Source organism: Uloborus diversus, chromosome 6, assembly GCF_026930045.1.
Source record: "Uloborus diversus isolate 005 chromosome 6, Udiv.v.3.1, whole genome shotgun sequence".
NCBI classification, from domain to species: Eukaryota; Metazoa; Arthropoda; class Arachnida; order Araneae; family Uloboridae; genus Uloborus; species Uloborus diversus.
This window is the reverse complement of record NC_072736.1, coordinates 168,737,527-168,753,534: the sequence shown is the minus strand read 5'-3', so window position 1 is coordinate 168,753,534 and position 16,008 is coordinate 168,737,527. Positions and strand designations below refer to the sequence as shown.

The window sequence follows — 16,008 nt, the reverse complement described above, 5'->3', positions numbered from 1 at the left end:
TTTTAATGCCTCTCAAGTTGGAACCTTATTAGCGCGCCCACTTCCACCAAACATATCATTAGACTACCAAAGCATCCCAAATAATCATTTGATAATCAAGCATTCGACAGCATACATTCAATTATAACACTATTCGAATGAAACATCATTAACTTTTCAAAGCTAGCCCTCTGACCCCCCTAAATGACGGATCCGCCCCTGCAACTGAAACTCTTCAGAAGCAGAGGTGCCCACCCGCCCTGAAGACAAGGGCACCCCCCTCAATATCGCATAGACAACCCCACCGCCAAAAAAAAGCGAAAAATATCCCTCAAAACACTTCCCCCCCCTCAAAAAGGACATTTCCTAAAAAAGATTAACGTCCATTGAGAATTTCAATGGCGCAGTCTGCGCTATGACCCACCTCCCCAGTGGGCACCTCAGCTCAACCCGTCACTCCAAATTTTTCTGGGGGAAGGGTTAAAGAATCTCAATGCATATCTTTTCGGAAGGCAACAAAAACCATGACCATTCATAAATAAAATCATTAACTTTTCAAAGCCAGCCCTCTGACCCACTAAATGACGGATCCACCCCTGCAATTGAATCACTTCAGAAGCAGGGGTGCCCCCTAACGTCAAGGGCGCACCCCCTCAATGTCACAGAGCCCCCCGAAAAATAAGAAAAATACCCCTTAAAACACCCCTTCTCCCTAAAAATGTCAATGGCGCAGTGTGCGCCACGATCCCCACCTTCCAAGGTGGGCACCCCTGTCAGAAGTCAACTATATTGAAAGGTTCATTCGATTCTCAAATCGATCAAAAATTACACTGCTCGAGTGATTAAGATCTCGAGAACTCAATATCTCGAGAGCTTAACATCTCGAGAACTCAACATCTCGAGAACTCAACATCTCGAGAAGTTCAAAGCGAGAACTCGAGCAGTTGATCGCTCGAGCACTCGGAAAGGACAAACGAGAACTCGAGCAGTTGATCGCTCGAGTACTCGGAAAGTGATAATTGAGAACTCGAGCAGTCCATCGCTCGAGAACTCGGAAAGTGATAATCGAGAACTCGAGAAGTTCATCGCTCGAGAACTCGAAAAGTGATAATCGAGAACTCGAGATACGATAATCGAGAACTCATGATAATCGAGTTCTCGAATGATTTTGAATAATCGAGTGATTCGATTATGAGTACTCGATTATGCCCATCACTACTTTATACCCTTCTTTATAGCCCTCTTCAGAGGCCCAGCGAATTTTTCAAAGTATTTAGGGTACTGACGTTAGGGTAATACGTTATGTCGAAACACATGAAACCATTTACACCGTTAAAAAAAATTTCGGTTTCAGTAAGAAACTAATTGGTTTCATCTAGCGAAAAATTTAGCTTCAACGACAACATTGGTGATACGTTTCACCAGTTTCACAGTGCTATCACAAATACCATTATATTAGTGAACAGTGAAACTAATTTCATGACGGAAGGTTGAAATACGTTTTAAGTTTTTGGGAAGATTTCGATAATTGGGAATCTGGCGATCTTTCTTAATTGGCGTCAATTTTTGGCTTCAGCGCCTTCGCGTGCGGTATTTTTCGTTGCAATTCTAAACAAAGAGAACGGAAACATCTATTCACATAGGGTTACTATAAATCAGCAGGTTACCAAAATAATATTATTTACGCCAAAAATACGACGACCGCGCCAGATTCCCAATTATCGAAATATCCCCAAGTTTTTTTCCTGCAAAAAGTGATTTTTAAAAAACTGATGTCGGAACGGTATCTAAAACTGAACTTTTATTTACAAGTCGCCCTTGGTAACTAATCAGCTTTATGTGGACTATCATTTAAGATAAATGATTCATATTAAAATATTACCAATGTCTTATTGCTAAGTAATTATTCAAAAATAACTTTCGCAATAATATTTCAAATAGAAACATTTTTCATGCGTCTAAAAAAGTTTTTCGCGCATTGAAAATCGGAATTACGCGTCAAATATTTGTTAAAGCTTATTTTCACTTTGCATTAAAAAAAAATACTATCGTTTTAAATGAAAAAAAAAAAAGCAATTGGACTAAAAAAAATTTACATTTCAGTTTTTTTTTTCCCTTGATGCAAAATGTCGGACACTCTAAATGTCAAAAATCAAAATAGTACGAATCTCTCCTTTCTTTGTCATCTTATCGTCTATTCTCAGTCAGAAAGATAGTAGTCGTTTTTTGTGAAACTGAAGATTATTACAATCTAAATCGGTTTTCTAAAATTTCACAGCTTCAAAGTTAATTTCGCAACTCTAATAATTGTCAAGGAGCATTTTCACGCCATGGAAAAAATGTCAACAATAAGTCTGATTTTAAGTAAAAAGAAACAGGGCGGCTATTTTCGTTTCAATATTTATTTTTACGAAAATCTCCGGTGAAAAAAAACGTTACCTGTACTGGAGCATTTAAAATTCGGTTTTAATGTGCAACTAGTAAATTTCAGAATTAGATTCATCACTTTTTACAGATTCTTTCACGTTGTACAACGACTACATTCAACAAAAAATGCGAAAAAGTTATTAACATATTTCGTGCAAACATTTAAAACGTAAAAAAAAAAAAAAATAAATAAATAAAATTTAAAAAATCTTGATTTCACATTTGAAAAATCAAGTAACTTGCTATCAAAACTTCTTATTAACTTAAAAATCTAATCCGTTAACTTTTATTTTCCAATTTAGCCGCTCTTTTCAGACGCTATAATTTTAATTTTACTTCAGTTAATGCATTATTTCTATACCTCAGAGCCAGCAGGATGCAAGTCCAAACAAGAAGTTCTGTCCAGAACTAGACGAGCCTACTTTCCCGTATACCCATACTACTTTCTAGTACCTGATCAATGTTCTCAAAATAGCTAAAATCGCAAATTGTTTCAAACATATTTTTCCAATATTTTAAGCTACTTTCTAGGAATAAAATATTCCTCACTCATCTAAAAAAATTAGATGCGTAAAAAAAAAGAAAAAAAAAAAAACGAACAAAAAAAAATAGCAGCAACTTTTAAACAAAGCAGCTAATACACTTTTTTCCATTAAAAAAAAAATTCTTCAACAGCTTTCAAAACGAAAAAAAAATAATAAAAATTAATAAGCTCATTAAAATAAATACATCCTATCAAAAAAAAAAATCGTTTCTTTTTCCCCTGTTGCCAAAAATATTTTTTTTAATGAATTAATGCACTTATCAAGATAAATAAAAACAATAAAATGTCAACGTAAAGAAATACTTTTCATTGTCAAAAAAAAAAATCGTCTGCGCGTATCTTTATGTAGAAACATAAATGACTTCGAGTTTATTCACCGAAAACTGAATACCTAAATAAAAACTTTAGCGTTAAAATAAAAACAAATCACATCAACAATAATTATTTCACAGCTAAAACCATAGCGTCGGAGTCGGAGTCAATCTAATTTCTAATCTTGGGATGAAGGAGTCGGAGTCGAATATCCAAGAATCGGAGTCAGTCATTTGTCCGTGTATAAATTTTTGCCAAAGCTAGGAAGTCATAGTCGAAGTCGGGGAGTCGGAGTCCGATTAATTGTCGGGCACAGGAGTCGGATTCGGATTCAGGTGCCCCTAAATTCTCGGAGTCGGAGTCTGGAGTTCGGCGTCAAGAGCTATTTCCAACATAATTTGTTTGAAGTAAATCCGCCTTCAAGTACGGAATCTACATTGACTTTCAGTTTCCCCGTAGGCGCTAATGTTAAGGGATTTGAACTGTTCAAAATTGAACGGAAAATTGTTCAAATCAAAAAGATATTTTACATACAAGTTTTTCATCAAAATCTTTTTCCTACAAAGTTTGTTTGAAGCAAATTCGCCTCACAGTTCGGAATTGCCTTGAATTTCCCCGTAGGAGCTAATGTTAAGTTTTTTTGAACTGTTCAAAATTGAACAAAAAATAGTTCAAACCAAAAAGCAAAATATGGGAATGAGGTGTCCTTGCCGAGATCTTTCGAACAAAAAAAAGTTTGTTCGAATCGGACTATTCATTCAAAAGTTATTAGGGGGGGGGGCAGACAGACAGACATTTTTCCCCATCTCAATACCCTACTTTCCTATTTTTAATTTTTCGATATTTATTTAATTATTTTATTTATTTTTGACTTTTTTTTGTTTTTCGGGATATTTTTAAGATGCATTAAGCCTTCTTTCATGCTTTTTTCTTCTTTTTCTGACTTTTACTGGGAAAGTAGGCTAAAAACGAAATTGAAAAATTACAAATTTTAAAACCCCCGACTGAGTCGCAAATGTGGAATTTAGGTTGCGTTCGACGAACCTCACCGGTCGACCGGTAAGTAACCAGTAACTAACCGCAGCGTTCTATGATCAACCGGTTACCGCACCGGTTACCAATCTAAGCAGTTGATTGGTTAATTGAAGCACGTGATCATTAGCTGTCACGTGATTAACTAACCGGTCGCTACCAGTCGTGCTCGTCGAACGCAAGCTTAGAGAGAACACTTAAACCCTTTTAAAAGCCTTATACTATTAAAATCAATAACGAGTATTTTATTTGTTAACGAATAGAAACTAGCAACAGATAAAAATTTTAAATCATTGCTTTTAATTTTCTTGTCGGCCAACAATGAATTCGGTTACCAATCGCGTGAATAAAGGCTTACTTAGCCGCATTTAGAATTTGCTTTAAAAAAGCGATATAATTCGAATTTTATTTAAGATGGAAGTTCCAAACACATCCTATCAGACGCAGAAAAAAAATAATCTTTATTTTGGTACTAGTCTAAAAAAAGAAAATAAATAAATATGTTTTTACTTCAAAAATAGCACAAAACCTTTAAGAGGTTTATAATTAATATCTTCGTTCATTAATGTCATCCGAAGAGGCAACCTAGCTAAGAACACTCTCCATCAACTCTCCTTTCGAACAATTTTTACTTTCTTTTACAAAATAAGGAAGTATTGTATTCGCGAAAAAATTTTCACTCAAAAATCGACCTTAATTTCCACTTTGCTCACCCCCGAATGAATGTTGAGTTTTTTTTTTTCGACTCGACCACACGTGGATAAGTGCCTAAGAACGTATAGACACGCGAAATATCCATTTTGACGATCCCCGAGTTAATTACAACCAGTTTTCTCGTGACGTCTGTACGTACGTATGTATGTGCGTATATGCGTACGTATGTCGCATAACTCAAGAACGGTATGTCCTAGAGAGTTGAAACTTGGTACGTAGACTCCTAGTCGGGTCTAGTTGTTCACCTCTCTTTTTGGTTGCATTCAGGTTTTTCTAAAGTGGTCTTTTGCCCCTTTTTAGGGGGAAATCATTGTTAATTTCGTTGTAAACTCAAGTGGTGTTATAATTTGTCGGACACTTGGCGATATATCGCCAGTCTTTTGGTCGCCAAGTTTTGTCGCCAACTTAGCGACACATTTCGCGATTTTTTTTTAATTTGCTTTTAGTTTGGCCACTGTTGGTGATATTTAGAGAGTAAGCTATTGAATCGCATTAAAATTGCCAATAATGGGGAAATGACATTAAATTGCAGTAAAAGGAAGTCATGTGATGCACACATCAGCACGTTGTTTTTCAAAATCAGTCCATCCGTTTAGGCTCTAGAGTGCCACAGACAGATACACACACACAGAGACACGTCAAACTTATAATGCCCTTCCTTTGTGTGTCGGGGGTTAAAAATGCGATTTTCCGTTTATTAGTGCATTGTATGTAGAAACATATTCCGCATCGAGCCTTGTGAGCGTCATCTTAAAAAAAAAAAAAATTAATTTGAATTTTGACATCTTGAATTCAAATTATGTTTTTCGCAATCACGAGTGTGTGTATGTAGGCATGTGTGTTTGTGTGTGGGGGGGTTGTGTGTACGGGGTATGTGTGTTTGTGTCTGTGTGCTGGCATAAGTGTGGGGGGGTATGTGTATGTGTGTGTAGGGGGGGTATGTGTATGTGTGTGTAGGCATATGTGTTTGTGTCTTTGTGCAGGTAGGAATGTGTGGGTAGTTGTGTGTATGTGTGTGTATGTATGCGTGTGTGTTTGTGTGTGTGTGTGTGTAGGTGTATATGTGTATAGGTGTATGTGTGTATGTGTGTGTGCGTGCATGCGTGTGTGCGTAGTTGTGTATGTATGCGCGTGTGTGTAGGACATGGATGCAACCTGGAGACGGCTTTCGCTATAGGAGCAGCATCGTGAGGAGCCCGCCTGTCCACGGTGATGGTGCAGAGGGTGGCGGTGGGAAAAATCAAAGGAACGTCAAAAACAGTCAAATGAAAGCAATAAGCAATCGTGATTGCTCAAAAAAAAAAAAATCCTTTTTAATTTTTTGCTAGGGTTAAAGGAGCGCGCGTCTCGTCCTTGGCATGAGCCAAAAAAAGTTTTTCCTCTCTCCTGTAAAATTATAATGGTACTTACGTCCCTCTTGCTGTGAGGTACAGATTTTTGACTTACTACGAGGGCTGTTCAATAAGTGATAAAACTAAATTTATAAAAAAATACAACTTTAATCGTCATGATTTACATGTTTTTTTTTTTTTTTTTTTTTTTTTTGAAAATAACATTTTCTAAATGCATTTATTCGAACGTTTTATCCACTTCTTAAAAACTTGTGAACGTTCAGTTTGTGAGAGCTATTTCAAAACCGCCTCCGTAGAGTTTAGACATGCTTTGTTGCTTTCAAAATGTTTGCCTCGTAATAGTTTGTTAAGTTGAGGAAACAGCCAGAACTGACTCATCTTCTTTACTAATAATAAAGCAGAAAGTCTCTCTGTCCGGAGGATGTCTGGATGTCTGGATGTCTGTAGGATGTCTGTAGGATGTCTGTAGGATGTCCGTAGGATGTCTGTGACGCGCATAGCGCTTAAACCGTTCGGCCGATTTTCATGAAATTTGGCACAAAGTTAGTATGTAGCATGGGGGTGTGCACCTCGAAGCGATTTTTCGAAAATTCGATGTGGTTCTTTTTCTATTTCAATTTTAAGAAAAAAACTATGATAAAATACGAAATTATCATAACGTGGAACTGTAACGTGGGTACAAGCCAATTGGCGAGAAAATTCACCATACATTATTTAAATATACAGGCGAACCAAAAGACCTTTTAATTTTTCTATTACGGGCAAAGCCGTGCGGGTTCCACTAGTGTAAAATAATTCTGAGATTCCCCTTGATAATACTAGCAGCGGTGTTAATCACTGTCTCTGTGATGGACGGTGAAAGTTGTCCCTCACGTTTAATATCTTCCATATTTTGCTTGCCTTCCTTAAAAGCTTAATGCCAGCAAGAAGTACTGACTCTAAACATTGTTTCATCGTTGAAAACTTCAAGTATCTCATATCAGAGATCTCCGATGCTGATTTTTGCAGAAGAAAACAAACTTTAATCGCATAGCTTTGCTCCAACGACGCTTCCATCTTGTCAACTGGCTGCGTCTTGTAGGAGTCCGGTAGCAGGTTTCAATTCAATCACGTGATACTCAGGAACATGAGTATGTACCCGCCAACTATCGGTAACTTTTGTTAATACAGACAACAGAAATTTTTCATGCCACAGAAATTAACATTCCCATGAGTGGTTTCGCAGCAGTAAAGTTAGTCTTGCTTCTTGTATGCGCCCGCCAACAGGATTCAATTCAATCACGTGATACTCAGGAACAAGAGTCTGTACGCGCCAACTAACGGTACCTTTCTATATATATATATAAATGAATGTTTGTCTGTATGTCATCCATGAACTCAAAAACTACCCGGCAGATTTGGCTGAAACTATCACCGTTTGTTATTTTTGGTACTGGGAATGTTTATAGACCAGTTCGAAAAAAATCCGATCGATAGTTCCTTTTTTATTCCAATTTAAGTCACAATCCATTGGATAAATACGAATAAAAGTATCGGCTGCAGAAATTAATTCGCGTGAAAGATCTCATTGATAAGAAGTGAGCTCTTGCCATTTTTCTTCAGCATGAACAAATAAATTCTTTCTTTATTGTTTTATGGCTTCTCATGCAACGGGGGGATTTAAAACTTTTTCTATTTGATATTTTTAGCGATGGATTGATCTTGCAAACTGCGTGAGTACAAAATTTGAGTATAGTCACGGCTTCACTTGATACCTGGACCGATTATTATGAAAATTGACTATATATATATGTATTTTTCCACGGAGAAGGTGCATAATATGCTCATTGAAGCCACTCGCCACCAGGTGGCACTGCAGAGTAGCAACTTCTGCCCGTTCAACCGATTGTCATGAAAATCAGTAAAATGATGTATTTTTTTGTTGGCGTAGCAACGCGCGTCGGGTACAGCTAGTTGTTAATACAGACAACAGACATTTCTCATGCCACAGGAATTAACATTCCGATCTCTGGTTTCGCGGCAGTAAAATTAGTCTTATTACCTATTGAACAGCCTACATAAATTAAGATTCTTGATACTTACATACTATTTCCTTAACATCCGGTAATAAAGTAAAGATATGCATAAAGCTCCGTTCAAAAATAATTAAAATTTAACAAACGTCTTTATTTTTATCACTATATTGAACACTTATTTTTAGACAGTAACTAAAGTTAAATTATTGCTCTTTACATACTATTTTATAAGAACGTATTAATGAAATGAAAAATTACCTAAGGCACCGCTCATCTTTACTAATAATAAAGCTCAAAGTCTCTCTGTCTGGATGTCTGTAGGATGTCTGTGACGCGCCTAGACCGTCCGGCCGATTTTCATGAAATTTGGCACAAAGTTAGTTTGTATGTGCACCTCGAAGCGATTTTTCGAAAATTCGATTTTGTTCTCTTTCTATTTCAATTTTAAGAACATTTTCCGGAGAAAAATTATCCTAAGATGGATGAGTAAATTACGAAATTAGCATGACGTGGAATGGAAGAGCGAATGAAAATTGCCAATAGGCGAGAAATTCGTCATCCATTATTTGTAAATATATAGGCGACACGAATGACCTTTCAATTTTCAACTACGGGCAAATCCGTGCGGGTATCACTAGTGAAAAATAAAATGTAGCAATTATCTTTATTTAATACATATTTTTACGCTATAGTTAAAATTAAAGTCTTGATATTTTCATGCAATTTCTTAAATACTCCCTAATGGAATGAAAGATTACGTCGGATTCTTTTCATAATAAACTAAATTGGAAGGAATCCGTTTGTATTCTTACTTCAACTAATACATATTTTTAGATCGTAACTAAAATCAAATTCTTGATTCTAAACTATTTTCTAAATGTGCCTTCTTTACTAATAATAAAGCTGAAAGTCTCTCTGTCCGGAGGATGTCTGGATGTCTGTAGGATGTCTGTGACGCGCATAGCGCCTAAACCGTTCGGCCGATTTTCATGAAATTTGGCACAAAGTTAGTATGTAGCATGGGGGTGTGCACCTCGAAGCGATTTTTCGAAAATTCGATGTGGTTCTTTTTCTATTCCAATTTTAAGAAAAAAAAATATCATAAGATGGACGAATAAATTACGAAATTATCATAACGTGGAACCTGAACATGGGCGCAAGCCAATTGGCGAGATACGAAATTATCATAACGTGGAACCGTAACAAGGGTACAAGCCAATTGGCGAGAAAATTCACCATACATTATTTGTAAATATACAGGCGAACCAAAAGACCTTTTAATTTTTCTATTACGGGCAAAGCTGTGCGGGTAACACTAGTTTTGAAATAAAACGCAAACTTACGCTCTAATGGAAGCAAAATGGAGCAAACTTCTATTTTTACTTTATTTAGTACATATTTTTAGACTAACTAAAATTAAATTCGTAACCTGAACGAACTAGTTTCTAAATACGCCTACATGAAATAAAAGATTACAGGAAACTCTATTCATAAGAAAATAAAATGGAGCAAACGCCTAAATGCTAATTGGGCACGAAAATAAATATTTTCATTTCAGAATGTTACAAAGAAAATATTTTAAGACTCAAATCTTGTTTCTAACAATACAATTTGCTTCCGTGCTGCAAATCTATGCTTCTTAAGTCGCTTAAAGGAACAAATGAGTTCGTGGAGAACAATTTTTTTTTATTCTTTAAAGTAATAAGAAAAAGCACCGCAAATTGGTTTTATCATCCGCTTTTAGACTGAGTAAAAAGTTCAAAACACAGTCAGAGTTATTCTGTTTATGAAGGAATAAATAACTCTTTTATCAAATGAATTTGCTGCTAAGAAATGTTTTATATGCAAATGAAAAGAATTTTTTAAGAGCAATATTTAAATGTAAACGGTTTTTTGTATAGAGATAAGGAATGCCATTTCACAACAAAACAGAGAAGGGAAATGGGGGACTAAATGTTAAGATCAATTGCATTTTTCAAAAAAAAAATAAATAAATAAATAAAACACTTTTGTAAATAACAATAGATAGAGAACAATGTATTGTATAGTAGAACTTGCATTGAAATATAAAAGCTTTTGAATTGGGGGGGGGGGTAATGTATACCTTTATATAAAAGGTTAAAATTTTCGCTTTGCCCAAGTGATTGTTCAAATATTTTTTCTAGTTAAATTTATTTTCTATTTAATCATTAAAAATAGTTTTCTTTGAATAAATAAAAATATGATTGAATAAGCTAATAAATTAAAAGAAATAAATGAATTGATCTTTTTAAATATAACACGAATTTTATGGGCACCAGGCCTAAGCATTCAAATCAGACTCCATTACGTTAATGAATGATTGAATAAATATGTATGATCACATAAGTGAATGAACTTATGAATGAATATATAAGATAAATTGATGACTGAATAAATCAATAAATATTTTCATTCGAAAGAGCGGAATAAATACAGGGTGTTTCAAAATGAATAGCGGGGTTTTAACATGTTATAATATTTACTACACCCAACTTACAGCCACAAGTGATAATCAAATGAAAGAGAAACTCAGTTTTGTTTGTTGGCATCAGTGCGAATGCGCGTGGAATGTTTCTGCTGCAATCCGCTAGAAAGCGCTTGTAGCAAAGATGGCGACTAAAGAACAGAAAGCGTTTTGTGTTTTATCTTTCAACAAGATGGTGCGCCGCCTCACTGGCATAATGAGGTACGCGATTGGCTTACCCTAACTGTACCCGACCGCTGGATTGGCCGTAAGGGGCCTAATGACAGGGCTCGTTTCCCATGGCCTCCACGGTCACCCGACCTAACGCCGTGTGATTTCTGTTTTTAGGGGTTTATTAAGGACCGTGTGTATGTGCCTCCACTGCCAGCCGACCTTCCCGAATTAAGGAACAAGATCGAAACAGTTGTTGCAGCAATTACTAATGAGACACTCATCAAAGTTTGGGAAGAACTCGCATATCGTCTGGGCGTGTGCCGAGTGACGAATGGTGCTCACATTGAACACTTGTAGGCTATTATGTAAAACTGTTTGAGTTTTACATAGTTTAGGTAACAACAAAACAAGTTACAAGTTAGTTAGGTTACAAGTTTGGTGTAATAAATATTATAACATGTTAAAACCCCGCTATGCATTTTGAAACACACTGTACATTGTAGAACATTTTCTACCTACGGTAAAAAAGAACGGAGGTGATTAATTAACGAGGGGAAAAGTTATAAGACTTAAGCGAGAAAAAAATCATTTTTTTTTTTTTTACAATTGCATCGTTGCCCTCTTGCTCAAAGGTAAAAAATAAAATTCTTCAACTTGTTTTAAACAAATAATTACTGCACAAAATATTAGTATGTCTCCAATTTGAAACGTAAATAACACGAAAACTATCAATTAATATTAACAAAAACTAGCTTTTAATAAGCCAAAAAATATTTCAATATCTCTATCAAATTTTGGAAATGGATTGTACTATCACATACTTTAATCTTTAAAGGTAACTATTTTTTGACTGTAATCAACTACACGTTTATTGACATAGTTCAAGTATTGACAGACAGGTGGCGCCGTAACCACAGTAAAATATTCTAAACTTTCACTTTTTCTTGTATCTTCCATTATATATTTAGTCCATCACGAAAGAATTTACAACTAAGTTTACTCACCGATTTTTTTTTTAAGTAGTGTTAACAAAAAATATGCTTGAAATACACCGCCAGCTCAGTCATTTCCAGCCGAGGACTGCAGTTTCGTGCTTATTAGCACTCATCAGCTCGGCATAGGAAAGTGACTGAGCTGGAGATAAAAAACCTCTTAAGGAAGCCAAGAGTGCCAAACAAACTGGTAGCTAATATAGAATTAGCGCAGACCAGACGAGTGACCGAAGTAATGGTTCGGTTCAACAATATGCGGGGCTGATGAGTGCTAATAAGCACGGCAGTGCAGTCCTCGGCTGGAAATGACTGAGCTGGCGGTGTATTTCATGCATTTCTGCTTTAGCCCTGGCTATTGGGCTTTGGTAATTTACTGAATATACCATGCCTTGCGTTCAATCCTCATGTTGAACCGAACCATTGCTATAATTCTATATTAGCTACCAGTTTGGCACTCTTGGCTTCCTTAAGAGGTTTTCCGTCTCCAGCTCAGTCACTTTCCTATGCTGGGCTGATGAGTGCTAATAAGCACGAAACTGCAGTCCTCAGGTGGAAATGACTGAGCTGGCGGTGTATTTCATGTATTTCTGCTTTAGCCCTGGCTATTGGGCGGTATATTACTGAATAAAAAATATGCTATTGTGTTATTTAACATCTGTTAAAAGATGTTCACCATTATACACAACGTTAATCGAGGTTTTCTGTAACAATAAGAACACAGTTTTAAAAAACTAATACGGTTTTTATACATTTGATTCGATATTTTGTAAAGTTTATTTTTAAAGTTTTTAGTTAAATGACTTTCCGTCAATGAATCTCAATATGCCACTAGGGAGCAACGTAGAATGTCGATAGTGCTGAAACTTTCGCAGAGCATTATATAACATTTAGGCCCCCTACTAGTCAATCGCACGAAATAGAAATGTTTTTAAACAAAACATTCCTAAAATCATAGACTGAATTTATGATCATCCTGATTTTATCTTGAATAGCTGATTAATTGAAACACACACACACACAAAACAAACTCCAAAATAAACAGACGAATCTTTTATTAGATAAACTAGTCGTATCCGCACGGCTTTGCCCGTAGTAGAGAATGAAAAGGTCATTTGGTTCGCTTGTATATTTACAAATAATGGATGGTGAATTTCTCGCCAAACTGCTCGCCCATGTTACAGTTCCACCTTATGATAATTTGCTAATTTACTCGCCCACGTTATGATAATTTGCTCGATAAAATGTTCTTAAAATTGGAATAGAAATAGAACAAAATCGAATTTTCAAAAAATCGATAAATAGAGGTTTGTTAAATCGGGATCTGACTGTGTAAACAGTTTTTGAAATTTTGAAAATTTGGTCTGGTTTAAACGGAGATCGGGATAAGCGTAGGCCGGATAAGCGAGCTTCTACTGTACTTCAATTTCAGAATTTACACGAAGTTGCGTTTCCCTAAAACATCAGAATTTACAAAATTGCTTTTATTTTAATATTAAAAATGTTGACAAAAAGCAATTAACACTGTTCCATTTTTTTTTCACGCTTTCATTAACGTCGGTAGAAATATTTCCCAGCATTAGAAAAAGTGTTGGAAAAGAATAGCATCACTACAATACTTAAATTTCAGAAATTACATGAAGCAGCTTTTCCTGAAAAATCTTCCCATTTATATCCAATCTCCAAAAGAACACTTCTTTGGAAATTCGATCTTAAATCATCTATATAGTGCGCCGTTGGCAAAGTTTCATTCCTTGCAAGAAATGTTGAAGATGCCTATCGCAAACTAAGAAAAAAAAAGTTTTTTTTTTTCTGCTTTAAAAAAAATGTTCTCTATTCAGCCACCTGAAAAATAGACCCGAGGGAGCGAAAAAAAAAAGAAAAAAAATCGGTAAGAAAAGCTAATTACTTCCATTTCAGAAATGAAAAAGAGAAAATATTTTAAAGAATGAAATCTTTTTCTCTAAAAACCGAATAAAGTTTTCTTCAACAAATGAATGTCTGTGAAGTCGAGGGAAATATCGATCAATCATTACAAATGAGTTTTATAGAAATAGGAAATTAATCTTGGAATTCTTGAAAGAAATTACAATAACAAATAAAATTGTTTGTCGTAATTTGAAGCTACTGAATTTTTGGAAATATAGAAAAAAAAAATAACTTGATCATGAAACTGAGTTAAATGCAGGTTCTTCGATAGGATTTAAGGTGACTCGAATTGCGTCATATTTTATGAAAAATGTTTATTGACTGCAGTTAATATAGATTTTTCTCATATAATTTTATTTATTTTTGCACTAGAAAAAGTAACAGCATGAAACAACCAAAGGCAAAACAAAACTAGTATGTTGTGGCCATCACGAAACTTTCTTCTATATTTTTCCTTTTTCTGATCCCTCCCCATGCTTGACGAGGAAGCAATATTCCTAACATAAACAAAATTACACATGCAAAAACTTGACGACCATCCCAATGTCTGAATTATTGTAAAAACAAAACAAAGAGCGAAAATTGAAAGTTACTTTAAAAGCCTTACTTAAATTAATTACAAATATTTTATTTATTAACAAACATTAGTGGCAACAGTTAAAAATTTTAAATCATTGAGATAATATTTCCGATCATTTCCATACAATTAAAATCACGAGAAATACGCAGACGACAGTCTATTACGATTTATCTTTCTTATTGTTGCATTAATAAAACTATTTTTATTCGCAAAAAAAAAAAATCAACACCTCTTGGAGCGATTGGAGTCAAAATTGAACCAAAGCCTGTTTACGTATGGATTCACATATATTCCAAATTTCAACCAGAACGTAGCATTACTTCTTGAGATAGGGCACTCACAATGGAAAAAAAAGAACGGGCGATTGCGCTACCCCCTTTTTAGCTGTTGACACCAAAAGAAAATCAGCTCTTATACCCACTAAGGGCTACTTGTCAAAAAATTTTTGTTTGATTCCGTTCGTTATTTCTTGAGATACAGCAGTCACAATTGACGACAAAAAACGTTCTATAGCTCAACCCCCCTTTGAGTTATTGACACCAAAATTGAATCAGCACCTGCTCCTGTTAATGGCAACATATGGACCAAATTTTGTTTGATTCCGCCAGTTACTTCCTGAGGAATAGCAAGCATGCGTAACTCAAAAAACGTCCCATTGCTCCACCCCCCTTGGAGGAATTCGCGCCAAAAACTAATGGGCACAAGTTCACATACGGGCACATATGTGTACCAAATTTCGTTCGATTTCATGCGGTAGTTTTTGCTGTAGAGCGGCCACAAAAAACTGGTCACACACAGACGTGACACACATACATACACACACACATACATACATACACACACACACACAGACAGACATTTTCCAAAAATAGTCGAAATGAACTCAGCACACCTCAAAACGTTCGAATCCGTCAAAATTCGAAATTCGAAAATTTGCACGAATCCAATACTTTCTTCTATATATTAGATATAGAAGAAAGTAAAAAATCAACATCTCTTGGAGCGATTGGAGTCAAAATTGAACCAAAGCCTGTTTACGTATGGATTCACATATATTCCAAATTTCAACCAGAACGTAGCATTACTTCTTGAGATAGGGCACTCACAATGGAAAAAAAGATTGCGCTACTCCCTTTCTAGCTGTTGAGACCAAAATAAAATCAGCTCTTAAACCCACTAAGGGCTAATTGCCGATAAATTTTTCTTTCATTCCGTTCATTATTTCTTGAGATACAGCAGTCACAATTGACGACAAAAAACGTTCTATAGCTCAAACCCCGTTTGAGTTATTGACACCAAAATTGAATCAGCACCTGTTCCTGTTGATGGCAACATATGGACCAAATTTTGTTTGATTCCGCCAGTTACTTCCTGAGGAATAGCAATCACGCGTAACTCAAAAAACGTCCCATTGCTCCACCCCCCTTGGAGGAATTCGCGCCAAAAACCAATGAGCACAAGTTCACATAGGGGCAC

General features: G+C 35.6%; 1 protein-coding gene across 1 annotated transcript in view; it reads left to right on the top strand.

Moving 5' to 3' along the window:
* Nucleotides 1–16,008, top strand: part of LOC129225066 (tyrosine-protein phosphatase 69D-like) — a 331,748-nt gene that overhangs the window by 35,265 nt on the left and 280,475 nt on the right. The window lies entirely within an intron of this gene.